Genomic DNA, 15,699 nt, shown 5'->3' with positions numbered 1-15,699 from the left:
TTCCCAACATCTAGGAGGAGGATAGGAAAACCCAAGGATTGAACAGAACACCCTCGTCACGATATACCAACTTAATGGAATGTATGACATGCCTTCATGTGATGCCCCTCAGCTTTGATAGATGGATTGAGCATACAATCAATCAGACTAAGGTTCAGGCTATAAATCATAAGGCAATTTATTTTAACATGGAACAAATAGATGAACAGTATTCCGCTAATAACAATGTATCTGCAAATCTTCCTATCTTTCATTGCATGTATATGAAAACAAAAAGATGCTTCCCTCGAGCTATCTTTCAACTAACTAGATCCTTTATGTGGTACAATGCAACCAAAGTCAAATTCCTCTGCTGGCTGAAGCTGCAGACTGACCAGATGGGTTCAAGCAGCTTACAATTAGAAGCACTGGCTCTGTCCACATCTGCACTCCAAACACAGCAAAAGATCAAAACCATTATCCTCAAGAAGTCCATCACCTAGAATTTTTGGAATTGAATGGGATGGTTTGCTTCATTGATCTCTACTGAGCACTTTGAATTACCTTTGATGGGTAGCAATTCATGTCATCCAGCCAGCCATCAAAGACGATTAAAAATGTACAACTCAATGCCTCTGCATTCAATCGACATAAGCACATTTAAACCACCTTGTACTTCAACAGGAACCAGTCACAGGCAAACTGATGCATGAACATTCCCTCCAGTAACAAAAAGCAAAAAGCTGCAGATGCTGGAAGTCTGATACAAAACCAAACAATGTTGGAAACACTCAGCAGGTCAGGCAGCATCTCTGGCAGACAAGTTAACGTTTCTGGTGTCGAGTGATCCCCCATTAATACTCAATCGCCACCCTATCTGGGGCAGCTTATCTGGGTTTAGAGTTGAAGTGAGTCAAATAGGCTGGCCATTTTCTGTTTGAACCTAAGCTATTAATCCCTCACTTGCAGTTAATAGTAATAAGGAATTTAAATCAATAATCTCATTCCTACATAAAACAGTGACGACACTTCAAAACTACTTCAATGGCTGTAAAGCACTTTGAGACATCCTGAGATTATGAAAGGCACTATATAAATGCAAGTCTGACTTTCATTTTCTTTTTAATCGACAAAAGGACATTTTTGTTACAATTACTGGAGTTAAACTACAGCTGGTGTGAACTTGGCCTAGTGTGTCTATACTGCAGCGCAACTAAGTGACATTACACAACCAAGTTTTGATACGCTTTCAAATTAAGTGACAGGAAAAAGGGCTTATAAAAAATGGAAAGGAACAGGAGCAGACTGGGCTGTCTGGACCTTGGAATATACAGCGGTTTTTCAACTTGGCTAAACAATGAATCACCAGGTCAAATTTGTGTCTGGTGTTATAGCCATATATTAAATCTTGTGATTCATGATGCAACTCCATCACCCATTGCTGCGACATCACTTTTTGTTAAATGGGATTTCTGTACTTTTTAAAGAGAATCTTATAAAAGAATGGATGTATGGGATCAGATCAGCGAAAAACATAGTAAACACAGAGAACAAACCATTGGCAAAACACATTGGTGGGCGAAGGACGCAGCACTGACTAAAATATTTGGTTCATTGGAAAGCCCGCAAAGTTCCATGCACGTCGATGTGATTCTCTCCCTAGACATGATTGAAGAATCAGGAAAAAAACTCATCTGAATTGCGAGCAAAAGCTAGATCTCACAAAGATGCACTTTTAAAATATGAAATAATCATGACGGCATTCATTTATCTACGGATCTTTAAATTAACACCTTTATCTAAATATCTGCAAACCGTTGGGATAGGTCTGCTAAAATCACATTGATTGGTGATGGGTACTCTGGATCAGTTGGAAAAATACAGCAGGTCATTGAAGGGGTGAAAACTAGAGTTACTGATTTTATCAATTGGGCAACAGATGAACTTGAGGAGCGAAGCCCACAAAAAAGTATTGTCATCCAGGAGTTCTTTCCAGAGAAAAGAAGGATGCCTGGAGAAGTTGCATCTGAAGAACAGATTGCTGATGTTTTTAAAGAATTTGAAGTAGGTCTGCATAACAATGTCTGCATAACAAGATATTAGACACAACTATTGAAAGTTTAAAAGCAAGATTCGAGAAAAATGGGGCATTATACAGGGACCTGGCCTATTTGTCCCCTGTACAGTTTGGAGAGATAAAGACATTGTTGCCTCATGATGTACTTCAGCGGAGAAGCACTTGTGAAGTTTGATGAGCAAGTAATCAAAGAAACGTAGAAGATAGGAGCAGGAGTAGGCCATTCGGCCCTTTGAGCCTGCTCCTCCATTTAATGAGATCATGGTTCATCATCCAAAGTCAGTACCCTGTCCCTGCTTTCTCCCCATATCCCTTGATCCCTTTAGCCTTAAGAAATATATCCAACTCCTTCTTGAATATATTTAAGGAATTGGCCTCAACTGCCTTTTGTGGTACAGAATTCTACAGGTTCACCACTCTCTGGGTGAAGAAATTCCTCCTCATCTCTGTCCTAAAAGGCTTACCCCTTATCCTTAGACTGTGACACCTGGTTCTGGACTCACCCGCCATTGGGAACATCCTTCCTGCATCTAGTCTGTCTAATCCTGTTAGAATTTTATAAGTTTCGATGAGATCCCCTCTCATTCTTCTAAACTCCAGCGAATATAAGCCCAATCGACCCAATCTCTCCTCATACGTCATTCCTGCCATCCCAGGTATCAGTCTGGTGAATCTTCACTGCACTCCCTCCATGGCAAGAACATCCTTCCTCAGATAAGGGGACAAAACTGCACACAATACTCAAGGTGTGGTCTCACCAAGGCCCTGTACAACTGCAGCAAGACATCCTTGCTCCTGTACTCAAATCCTCTCGCTTTGAAGGCCAACATACCATTTGCCTTCTTAACCGCCTGCTGCACCTACATGCTTACCTTCAGCGACTGGTGCACAAGGACACCCAGGTCTCGTTGCACTTCCCCTTCTCCCAATCTAATGTCATTCAGATAATAATCTGCCTTCCTGTTTTTGCCACCAAAGTGGATAACCTCGCATTTATCCACATTATACTGCATCTGCCCAATCACCCAACCTGTCCAAATCATACTGGAGTTTCTCTGCATCCTCCTCACAGCACACACGCCCACCCAGCTTTGTGTCGTCTGCAAACTTGGAGATATTACATCTAGTTCCCTCGTCTAGATCATTAATATATATTGTGAATAGCTGGGGTCCTAGCACCAATCCCTGCAGTACCCCACTAGTCACTGCCTACCACTCAGAAAAAGACCCGTTTATCCCAACCAGTTCTCTATCCAAGTCAGTACCTTACCACAAACCCATGTGCTTTAACTTTACATGCTAACCTCTTATGCGGGACCTTATCGAAAGCCTTCTGAAAGTCCAAATACACCACATCCACTGGTTCTCCCTTATCTATTCTACCAGTTACATCCTCAAAAAACTCCAGTAGATTAGTCAAGCACGATTTACCTTTTGTAAATCCATGTTGACTTTGTCCAATCCGGTCACTGTTTTCCAAGTGCTCTGCTATTACATCTTTTATAATGGACTCTAGCATTTTCCACACTACCGATGTCAGGCATACTATATTTCCCCGTTTTCTCTCTACCACCTTTTTTAAATAGTGGGGTTACATTAGCTACCCTCCAATCCATGGTTACTGTTCCAGATTCCATCGAATGTTGGAAGACGACCAGCAATGCATCTACTATTTCTAGGGCCACATCCTTAAGTACCCTAGGATGTAGATTATCAGGCCCGGCTGGGGATTTAGCAGCCTTCAATCCAGTCAATTTCCCTAACACCATTTCCCTACAAATACTGATTTCATTCAGTTCCTCCCTCAGAGCTTGCAAGTTTGGCAAATAACTGGGAAACTGAGGAATACATCTTGAACCAAGAGGAGAGTGTTGATAATATTAGAACTGTGCAGTATGTGTTAACCTTACTCTGGAGCACTACAACTTGTTCAGTGAGGCATATACATAGGCCTGGCGGACAAATATCTCCTGACACTTTCAACAACTCAGCTGGAATGCGAAAGAAGTTTTTCAACACTCAAATTTATCAAGAACAGGCGGAGGAGTACCCAGAGTGCTGACCATTTGGAAGCATTTCTTTTAATGGCCGAGGAAAAAGATATTCTACATTGTATAGACCCTGATGCAATCATTGATAATGTATCATTGAACAGTTCATCGTTACGCAAGGAGCTATTTCTGCATTGGCCTGACAATTGTATTGTTATTATTTTCAGATAATGTCAGACATACTGATTTTGTTTAGTGTATGTGTATGGTGCTACTGTATTTTGTTTAATTAATGTTTTCAGTTGCTTTGTAAATACTGTAAGCAGTGCATGCAATTGTACAGTAAGTAGTATTCAGAAATACATTTCACAAAACTATTATAAAATCGTGCATTCTTTGTAATTTGTCTACAAATGACCACAACAATAACTGAGTAAGTAGGAATAGGTTAGAAGCATCCTATGGGTGACATGGGCTCTTTCAAAATATTTTCCAGGGTCGTTTTAAGTTCCCAATCCGCCCCAGAAAGGAATAGTTTCAACTGGGATTTATTCAAGAAAAAGCACAGGACTAAAAATATCTGCCAGTCCAACAATAAGAGGTCAAAATGTACAATTATTCTCCATGTATTTTTTAGAAATTGAAACGAATGGCCAGTCAACATTCTGCATGTCATTACTTACATCATTTTAATCAAATCACCTGCAGAATCTTTAACATTTGGATCATTTTAACTGACCAATATCAGGGTGAATATCAGCGAGAATTTTTTCCATCGCTTATTCATCTTTCACAACAAACTGAAACAATTTTCCAACCGTTGACCTTCATTCCCTTCAGCAGGAAGCGGCTCAGTGACTCCAGAACCTTCTGAATGGTGTGAAAACCAATTGTGCCCCTTCCCACCACAATTCTGTTCCCTGCTCACCTGAAAATACCGAGCCTTGCTGGGGTACATTTCAGCAGTCGCTGGTTCCCCTGTGGCACACACTTGTACACACCTTCCAACAGGAATCACCGTAATGGGAACTTTACTTCCAAGCTTGGGAGGGTGGGAGGACTCGGGCTCTGAGCCTTCACAACCCTCTGGGGTAGAGAATTCCAAAGATTCACCACCTTCCGAGTGAAGAAATTTCTCCTCATCTGGCCGACTCCTTAGTCTCCGAGACTGTGACCCCTGGTTCTTGACTTCCCAGCCAGGGGAAACATCCTCCCAGCATCTACCCGGTCAAGCTCTGTAAAAATGTTATGTTTCAATGAGGTCACCTCTCATTCTTCTAAATTCTAGGGAATATAGGCCTAGTCTCCTCAATCTCTCCTCACAGGACAATCCCCCCATCCCAGGAATCAGTCTGGTGAACCTTCATTGCACTGCCTTGAAGGCAAGTATATCCTTCCTTAGGTAAGGAGAACAAAACTATATACAGAACTCCAGGTGTGGTCTCGCCAAGTCCCTATATAATTGCCGTAAGACATCTTGGGGGAGAAATTGGGTGAGTAGCGCCATCTGTTAGCGCCTAAAGAGGCAGTCAGTGGCTGAAGCGCCACTGGCTACGCCTCCCGCGATATTCAGCAGGGGCGCTAATGGTGGCGTTAGCCTGTTGCACTGCGCCGCCACCGATGAGGTCATCGGTGTGCGCAGCGCCCCATTAGCGATATTTGGTCGCTACCCGCGCCCGGTTCACGGGGCCTTGCTGTGCCGGCAGCGGCGCAAGTTAAGGTGGAGGTGCGGGGCGGCCGCCTGCCAGCACCTCCGTCCCCGGCCTCCTGACCCCCCCCCCCCCCCGTGGCATTGCCGGCTGTTTCCCGAGAGCCCGGCACTTCTCCTCAGTGCTGGGCTCTTTTGCCGGCACTCGAGATCGGGGATCGCGCTGTTGCAGGCCCCTCCCCCTGGGAGGAAGGCCTGCAGTACCGCAGCGTGCCGTGCTGCAGCGTGTGGCACTGCGGCACGTTGCGCTGCGATATTCAGTTTCAGCGCCCCAAGAGGGACGCGGAGCGCCTCGAGCCTCGCCCCGTGTCCCTCGAGGGTTTCTGAAACTGAATTTCTGGCGATCGGTATTACTCCCAACACAGCGCAAAAATCAGCGCCCAGGCGAACTTGGCGCCTCAACCCAATTTCTAGGCCCTTTACTCTTAAACTCCAAACCTTATATAATAAAGGCTAACATACCATCTGCTTTCCTAATTGTTTGCTGTACCTGCATGTGAACTTTCAGTGATTCGTGTACAAGGACACCCAGGTTCCTCCAACTACCAACATTTCTCAATCTCTCACCATTTAAAAAATATTCTGCTTTTCGATTTTTCCTGCCAAAGTGGATAACTTCACATTTATCCATATTATATTTCATCTGCCCTGTTCTTGCCCACTCACTTAACCTGTCTATATCCCTTTGTGTCCTCCTCACAGCTTACTTTCCCACTTAGCTTTGTATCGTCAGCAGACTTGGATACATTACACTCTGTCCCCTCATCCAAGTCATCGACATAGATTGTAAATAGCTGGGAGGCCCAAGCACTGACTCTTGTGGTACCCCAGTAGTTACAGCCTGCCAACCCGAAAATGACCCGTTTATTCCTACTCTTTGTTTTCTGTCCATTAACCAATCCATGCCAATAAATTACCCCTAATACCATGAGCACTAATTTTGTGCAATAACCTCTTGTGGCACCTTATCGAATGCTTTCTGAAAATCCAAATACACTACATCCACTGGTTCCCCCTTATCTAGTTACAACCTCAAAAAACTAACAGATTTGTCAAACAGGATTACCTATTAATAAATCTGTGTTGACTCTGCCCAATCACATGATTTTCTAAGTGCCCTGTTACCAAGTCCCTAATAATAGATTCTAGCATTTTTCCAACTACTGATGTCAGGCTAACTGGTCTATGGTTCCCTGTTTCTTCTCTCCCTCCTTTCTTGGATAGCGGGGCTACGTTTGCTACTTTCCAATCCGTGGGGACCATTCCAGAATCTAGGGAATTCTGGAAGATCAAAACCAATGCATCCACTATCTTTGTATCCACCTCTTTTAAAACCCTAGGATATAGGCCATCAGATCCAGGAGATTGGTTGGCTTTTAGTCCCATTAATTTTTCCAGTACTATTTCTTTACTAATACTAATTTCTTCATTCTCACAAGACGCTTGCTTCCCCACTATTTCTGGAATTTTTTTTGTGTCTTCATCCGTGAAGACAGATACAAAGGGGAGAAATTCGGGTCATTTGCGCCTCCTATTAGCGCTCCCGGGGGGCTTTAACAGAGTGCAAACGACTTTGCGACCGAGCGCGGCGCCGCTAGCAACTCCCACCATATTCGCAGAGAGTTTAGCGGCAGCACTACGCCCCGCTTTCCTATGCCCAGAGAATGTGACATCATCTCCGGGCGCATTGCCCCGGACCCTAAATTGGGTATCGCCCTCTGAAGCTGCGCCGGGCGATGACCGCGACAGCTTCAGGGGTCGCGTACCGTGCGGCCGGCCACTACCAGGCTGAAAATTAAAGGGGAGGTGGCCGGCTGCTGTGGAAAAAAAGTGCCATTTTTGTTGCCGCTCCGATTGCGGTTTGTTGCCGGGTTCGGTGCCGCGATCGCTCAGCCCGGCACTCTGCTTGAGTGCTGGGCTGACTGCACGGCACCCCCACTCCCCGCTGCTCCAGGTAGGTGGCTTCTTCTTTGGCAGAGTAGGCAGCTTGGGCCCTTCCCTTTAATTGAGGGAAGAGCCCCTCGTATGCGGCAGCGCTACATGGCCTAGTGCATAGCGCTGCTGAGCCATGCGCCCCACTCCCGCCCCAGGAAGCGCTCCACTTCCTTCCAGGGAGCGGTAACCCGAATTTAGAGAGCGGGCCGGAACTTCCGCACCTGGTGCAAAATTATGTTACCACTCCCAAACGGGGTGATACGCAATTTCTCCCCCAAAGTATTTGTTTAATGTCTTGGTCATTTCCTTATTCCCCATTATAATTTCTCCTGTCTCTGCCTGTAAGGGACCCACATTTGGTTTCACTAATCTCTTCCTTTCTACATACCTACAGGAGCTTTTACAATCTGTTTTTATGTCTCTTGCTAGTTTACTCTTCTATTTTCTCTATCAATTTCTTAGTCATCCTTTGCTGAATTCTAAAATCCTCCCAATCCTCAGGCTTACTACTCTTTTTGGCAACATTATAAGTCTCTTCCTTTAATCTAATACTATCTTTACTGCTAATTAGCCACGGTTGGACCAATTTTCCCATGGGGTTGTTATTCCTTAAGGGAATGTGTATTTGTTGCGAAATATGAATTATTTCTTTAAATGTTTGCCATTGCTTATCTAGCGTCATATCTTTTAATGTAGTTTCCCAACCTACCTTAGCCAACTCGTCCTTATGCCTATGCAGCTTGGTTTGTTCAGATTTTTTAAGACCCTAGTTTCGGACTTAACCAAATCACTCAAACGCAACATAAAATTCTATCACATTATGATTACTGCTCCCCAGAGGCTCCTTTACTACAAGGTTATTAATTAACCCTGTATCATTGCACAATACTAGATCTAAAATAGCCTGCTCCCTCGACATACTGATCTAGAAAGCGATCTTGAATGCATTCCATTAACTCGTCTATTATTGCAAATTTGGTTTGCCCAGTCAAGTCCCCCATGGTTACCGTATTACCCTTGTTACATGCACCTCTGATTTCCTGATTTATACTGTGTTCGACACTACAACTACGGTTAGGGGATCTATAAACTACTCCCACCAGTGTTTTCTGCCCCTTATTGTTTCTTAGCTCCACCCAAAGTGATTCTACATCTTGTTTTTCTGAGCCAGGATCGTTTCTCTCAAGCATATAATTTTATCTTGAGACCATAAAATACAGTTTTAAACAACTCGCCCCCAATTAAATTCTCCTTCCCTTGGAATTCACTGAATGGACAATTGTGGACATAACCAAAGCCCTGAACGTGTGGCCTACAATACAGCAGAATAACTGGGCCTCTTACTTGAGAATCAGCACACATGCATCTATCTTGGACCTGAATTCATAAATACAACAAATGATTAGGGAGAGAATACAACAAATATCAAATTATGGAAATGTGTGCAAATTTGGTAGAAACATTTAAAAAGGCACATGGAGGAAATCTTGATGTGCAGACACACGACATGTGCCCCTCCCCACCTCTGTAACCTCCTCCAGCCCTACAACCCTCCAAGCTCACTGCGCTCCTCAAATTCTGGCCTTTTGCGCATCCCCTATTTTAATCGCTCTACCATTGGCGGCCGTGCCTTCAGCTGCCTTGACCCGAAGCTCTGGAATTCCCTCCCTAAACCCCTCTGCCTCGCTAAGACACTCCTTAAAACTTACATTTTTGACCAAGCTTTTAGTCATCTATTCTACCATCTCCTTATGTGGCTCGGTGTCAAATTTTGTTTGATAATGCTCCGGTGAAACGACTTGGGACATTTTGCTATGTTAAAGGTGCTATATAAATGGAAGTTGTTGTTGTAATACACCAACACCATTTCCATACCCCACACAACTATCCTGCGAAATTGGCAATTGTTTCATGGACTCAGTGTTTGACCCTCGGCTTCAACCTATTGTAGCCCTAACTGAGGCATTCAGGGTAAGGATGTAGAACAGCTCTAATTAGATTTTTGAGCTTTGCTTTATTTCAGCAAAACCAACAACAATAGAAAAATCAAACCTCCTCATTCATCCAAAGAGAGATGGAGAGACTTAGGCAACAAATTCCAGAAATGGGGCCGGGTATCTGAAGGCACAGCCGCCACTCGTGGGGCAAGGAAGAAATGCATAAAAGTCCAGAGTCGGAGGAGCAGTGTGTGCGGGATGGGTTGCAGGACTGAAGGAAGTCAGAGAGATAGCGGGAGGGTAGAGGCCATAAAGGAATTTAACCAAGAGGATGAGAATTTTAAATTGGACCGGGAGCTAAGGTACTTCCTGTTAAAGTACATTACAGCAGTCGATGGGCTGAGGCAGGGGCAGAGGTGGATGATATTAGAGATGGAAGTAGGCAGTCTTTGTAATGGAGAGAATATGAGGTTGAAACCTGAAATCAAGGTCCAATAGGATGCTCGAAATGTGCAGTTACACAAGTTGTCTGACGGATCTAGATATTCAGGATCTGGATATTCAAACAGTAGTGCTCTAAAGTTGACAATGGTAATAATTTCACGTCTCATTTTAATCAATACATTAGAGCAGAGGTGATCTACAGAGTACCCGGGTAGAAGTATTGTGTTCTCCATTGAAGCTTACATAGGATTCAACAATAAGAAACTAATTTGGGGTTTCATTAAAATACATAAATAATATTGTATAAAAGAATGTCAGATGACACAGTAATGGAATAAGATCAGCTGTAATGTACTTTAACAGGAAGTACACAGCTATTACACTCCATCCCTTTCCCCCCGCCATGCCCAAATGCGATACTGAAAGGGGGATTCCAACTCTTTAGTGTCTAAGTAGTTAACATTTAATAGTTCCGGGTAATAGTTCCGGGGCAACTATTGGCCCAACTCTCCTACATAATTAAAACGTGCTTTTCAAGACAGATAAAATTGAGCAGGCAATATGCTAGGTGCCCCAGCGCAAAAGGCACAGCAGAATTTATTATATAAATGTGAACAATGAGCTAGATTTAAGACAAATCACGCTCTGCCCATTACTGAAGAAAATAGATAGATTCACAAACCAAACTTTTCCTAAAAACAAGTGTACATTTCATCAGCAGAGTACTCAAGCCTTCATTGGCCTGAGCACAGGCCCCACCTGCTTTTCATTTTAACCATTTATCAATACTGCCAGACTTGAAGCTAAATAACATATCTGCATACAGAAAATTAAAAAATAACATCCATTCCAGGACTTTTGGCAGATGGTGAAATGAAGGCGTTCCACATCCTGGTACAAAGGTGTTCAGATTGTACAACACAAAGAATGCTCCCCATTAGATTACAGCTACTGTACACTGTTTATTCCCTGAAGTGAAAATCCTTAACGCTCAGCAGTTCTGTGCACATCAACATAAAAATTACAAATGTTATTTACTTGCCATATTTATGAGATACAAATCGATAAGAAATGGAATATTTAAAATGCATTCACATAATGGATGCATTTATCAGCACTAACTTAACACCTGCTGGAGGTGCATATGCGTAGACACTGGGCGTGGAAATGTTTGGGCTGAGCTGCTCTCCCAGTCAGTCAAACAGCCTGCCAACACTCAACAAAGTTCAGACACAAATGACAATGACTCAGATGAGGTAGTATAGGGATATCAGCCCTTGTGAAACAAACACCAGCAAGGAGTCAATACCTTCGGGAAAAACAGAAAGGAGGGAAGGGAGAACAGCAGCAAGGAAGAATCTCCTTTTAAAAAATGACCTCCATTAAAGGAGAAGACGTGCCACTATCAGAACACATATCTTAAAGCAAAATTTTCAAGTACCGCATACTCACCTACTGGCAACCCCTCAATGGTTGCCCTTTGTAGTCTGTAAATCCCAATTATCTGGGGAATGTTATCTTCACTCAGGAGTATAAAGTATTTTGGTTAGGATGGTGTCATTGCCAGAAATTTCACACCTACAAAAGATTAAATTTTATTTTTAGTTTGGCTTGTTAACGCATACATAATTTACCAAAAAAAATTGTTCATGGCACAGCGAGCTATGTTCGGAGTACAACCTATTTTACCAATATAGCATTCTATACAGTATGGTACATTCAGCACACAAGATGATGGTTGGAACAGTATACTTCATGACTGCACAATTTAACAGACAAAAAGTACATTTCTACACATCAACCAGAAATGATAAAAAGATAACCCAAAATAATCCCACACCATTATCTGGAGATAACGGCCAGCCTCTCGCGCTGACTGTGATTCAACTCACTAGCATTACCTGGAGTATTGTGCACTCCCACTCCAGAGACTGCAGCACAAAATCTAGGTCGACGCTCCAGTGCAGCAGTGAAGGAGTGCGGCGCTGTCGGAGGTGCCATCTCTCGGATGAGATGTTAAACTGAGACTGCCCTCTCAGGTGGATGTAAAAGATCCCATGGCACGATTTGAAGAGGAGCAGGGGATTTCTCCCCGGTGTCCTGGCCAACATTTAACCCTCAACCAACATCATTAAAACAGATTATCTGGTCATTATCACATCGCTGTTTGTGGAAGCTTGCTGAGCGCAAATTGGCTGCCACGTTTCCCACAGTGACTGCACTTCAAAATTACTTAATTGGCTGTGGAGCGCTTTCCTGAGGCCGTGAAAGGAGCTATATATGCGCAAGTCTTTCTTAATAAAGCCCATCTTGAAATGTAAATGCAACTCATTCAATACCCACTATGTTCTAGCAAATGAAATATGGAATAGCACTTTCAAACAACGGTCAACATTTCAAAACCACTACAGCTGCATCCAAGATAGGTACATTTGATTAAAACATTTGTTTAGTTTATAACCTTCACATAGAAAATTGTAAAATATTACAAAAATGTGGGTGTATGTTGGAATACCAGTGCACATGGTCCCTCACTCTATTGTATTATCAAACATGCTACTGTGAGTAGGGAAGGAAAAAAAACTTCTAAAGTCATCCTTATCGGGAACGGCACAGATACAGATCTGTGTGCCATTGAGACAAAGAGAAAACAGAGTACTGTAATACGATCTATTTTTTTTAAAAATACTAAAACCTGAAGTTTATTTTGTTGAAATATATTTACCGTGACCAACTGATTTCATTTAAATCTGAAACATTTGGCTCAAATGGATATTTTCCAATAGCTATTTAACTTTACATTAAACATGACACAGTATGCACAACATTTCTGACATAGTAGCCACAAACTACTAGCACTCTCATCTAAGTTCCTACTTAATAACAAGACAGATGCTTAGTACTAGAGATGGCAATTTAGTAGAATGATTCAGAGCCTGTATTAGAATACTGCAGGATGTATTAATGCATATTTTTATCTGCATATTCAGGTATCCTTTTGTCTTTTGAAACGGCCTATAGTGAATCTTTGGAATAAGATCACTATTATTAGCAAGTTAGATTTTCAAATTCTTGTCTCCTGAGATCACTATAGCCAATAGGGCCAGAGGAAGTGTACCCAAATGTCAGCCCTGGCACTTTTTGAAAGTGCAAGAATACAACCCTCAATGAGGAAGTACCAGGCCTTCACTTACATAGAAGATAGGAGCAGGAGTCGGCCATTCGGCCCCTCGAGCCTGCTCCGCCATTCAATGAGATCATGGCTGATCATCCAAATTCAGTACCCTGTCTCTGCCTTCTCCCCATATCCTTTGATCCCTTTAGCCTTAATAAATATATCCAACTCCTTCTTGAATATATTTAATGAATTGGCCTCCACTGCCTTCTGTGGTACAGAATTCCACAGGTTCACCACTCTCGGTGAAGAAATTCCTTCTCATCTCTGTCCTAAATGGCTTACCCCTTAACCTTAGACTGTGACCCCTGGTTCTGGACTCCCCGGCCATCGGGAACATCCTTCCTGCATCCAGTCTGTCTAGTCCTGTTAGAATTTTATAAGTTTCAATGAGATCCCCTCTCATTCTTCTAAACTCCAGCGAGTGTAAGCCCAATCGACACAATCTCTCCTCGTACGTCATTCCTGCCATCCCAGGGATCAGTCTGGTGAATCTTCGCTGCACTCCCTCCATGGCAAGAACATCCTTCCTCAGATAAGGGGACAAAACTGCACACAATACTCAAGGTGTGGTCTCACCAAGGCCCTGTACAACTGCAGCAAGACATCCTTGCTCCTGTACTCAAATCCTCTCGCTTTGAAGGCCAACATACCATTTGCCTTCTTAACCGCCTGCTGCACCTGCATGCTTACCTTCAGCGACTGGTGCACAAGGACACCCAGGTCTCGTTGCACGTCCCCTTCTCCCAATCTGTTGCAGTTCAGATAATCTGCCTTCCTGTTTTTGCCACCAAAGTGGATAACCTCGCATTTATCCACATTATACTGCATCTGCCATGCTTCTGCCCAATGACCCAACCTGTCCAAATCATACTGGAGTTTCTCGGCATCCTCCTCAACACACACGCCCACCCAGCTTTGTGTCGTCTGCAAACTTGGAGATATTACATCTAGTTCCCTCGTCTAGATCATTAATATATATTGTGAATAGCTGGGGTCCTAGGACCGATCCCTGCAGTACCCCACTAGTCACTGCCTACCACTCAGAAAAAGACCCGTTTATTCTAACTCTTTGCTTCCTGTGTGCCAACCAGTTCTCTATCCAAGTCAGTACCTTACGCCCAATCCCATGTGCTTTAACTTTGCACGCTAATCTCTTATGCGGGACCTTATCGAAAGCCTTCTGAAAGTCCAAATACACCACATCCACTGGTTCTCCCTTATCTATTCTACCAGTTACATCCTCAAAAAATTCCAGTAGATTAGTCAAGCACGATTTACCTTTTGTGAATCCATGTTGACTTTGTCCGATCCTGTCACTGTTTTCCAAGTGCTCTGCTATTACATCTTTTATAATGGACTCTAGCATTTTCCCCACTACCGATGTCAGGCTTACCGGTCTATAATTCCCCGTTTTCTCTCTACCACCTTTTTTGAATAGTGGGGTTACATTAGCTACCCTCCAATCAATGGGAATTGTTCCAGAGTTTATAAAATTTTGGAAGATGACCAGCAATGCATCTACTATTTCTAGTGCCACTTCCTTAAGTACCCTAGGATGTAGATTATCAGGCCCTTGGGATTTATCGGCCTTCAATCCCGTCAATTTCCCTAATACCATTTCCCTACAAATACTGATTTCTTTCAGTTCCTCCCTCTCATTAGACCCTATGTTCCCCGACATCTCTGGGAGGTTATTTGTGTCCTCCTTTGTGAAGACAGAACCAAAGTATGTATTTAATTGGTCTGCCATTTCTTTGTTCCCCATTATAAATTCCCCTGATTCTGACGGCAAGGGACCTACGCTTGACTTCACCAATCTTTTTCTCTTCACATATCTATAGAAGCTTTTACAGTCAGTTTTTATGTTCCCTGAAAGCTTACTCTCATACTCTATTTCCCACTCTTAATTAATCCCTTTGTCCTCCTTTGCTGAATCCTAAACTGCTCCCAATCCTCAGGTTTTCTGCTTTTTCTGGCCAATTTATACGTCTTCTTCTTGGATCTTATGCTATCCCTAATTTCCCTGGTTAGCCACGGTTGAGTCACCTTTTTTATTTTATTTTTATGCCAAACAGGGATGAACAAATTCTGTAGTTCATCCATGCGATCTTTGAATGTTTCCCATTGCCTATCCACCGTCAACCCTTTGCGTAACATTCCCCAATCAATCCTACCCAACTCGCGCCTCATACCATCGTAGTTTCCTTTATTTAAATTCAGGACCCTAGTCTCTGAGTCAACAACTTCACTCTCCATCTCAATCTATATGTAGATTAAAGTCACTCATGATAACTGCTGTGCCCTTATTGCACGCGTCTCTAATTTCCCGTTTAATTCCATCCCCAACCTCCGCATTACTGTTTGGAGGTCTGTATACCACTCCCACTAACGTTTTCTGCCCCTTGGTATTTCTCAGTTCTACCCATACAGATTCCACATCATCAGAGCTA

At 43.1% G+C, this 15,699-nt stretch overlaps 1 protein-coding gene across 4 annotated transcripts in view; it reads right to left on the bottom strand.

The window, feature by feature from the left end:
• spopla (speckle type BTB/POZ protein like a) overlaps window positions 1-15,699 on the bottom strand; it is a 169,721-nt gene that overhangs the window by 69,032 nt on the left and 84,990 nt on the right. For 3 of the 4 annotated variants that reach the window (XM_085986650.1, XM_085986648.1, XM_085986647.1), the window contains one exon: window positions 11,524-11,649. The exons of the other annotated variant lie outside the window; for it this stretch is intronic. The gene's annotated coding sequence lies outside the window, so the exon portion shown is untranslated. The remainder of the gene's footprint in view (window positions 1-11,523; window positions 11,650-15,699) is intronic. 4 annotated transcript variants of the gene reach the window in all.

The sequence above is a fragment of the Somniosus microcephalus genome, chromosome 4, assembly GCF_052327205.1.
Source record: "Somniosus microcephalus isolate GS21.2 chromosome 4, FLI_Smic_1.0, whole genome shotgun sequence".
Classification (NCBI taxonomy): Eukaryota; Metazoa; Chordata; class Chondrichthyes; order Squaliformes; family Somniosidae; genus Somniosus; species Somniosus microcephalus.
The sequence above is the reverse complement of the archived record's forward strand: the minus strand, read 5'-3'. Positions and strand labels throughout refer to the sequence as shown.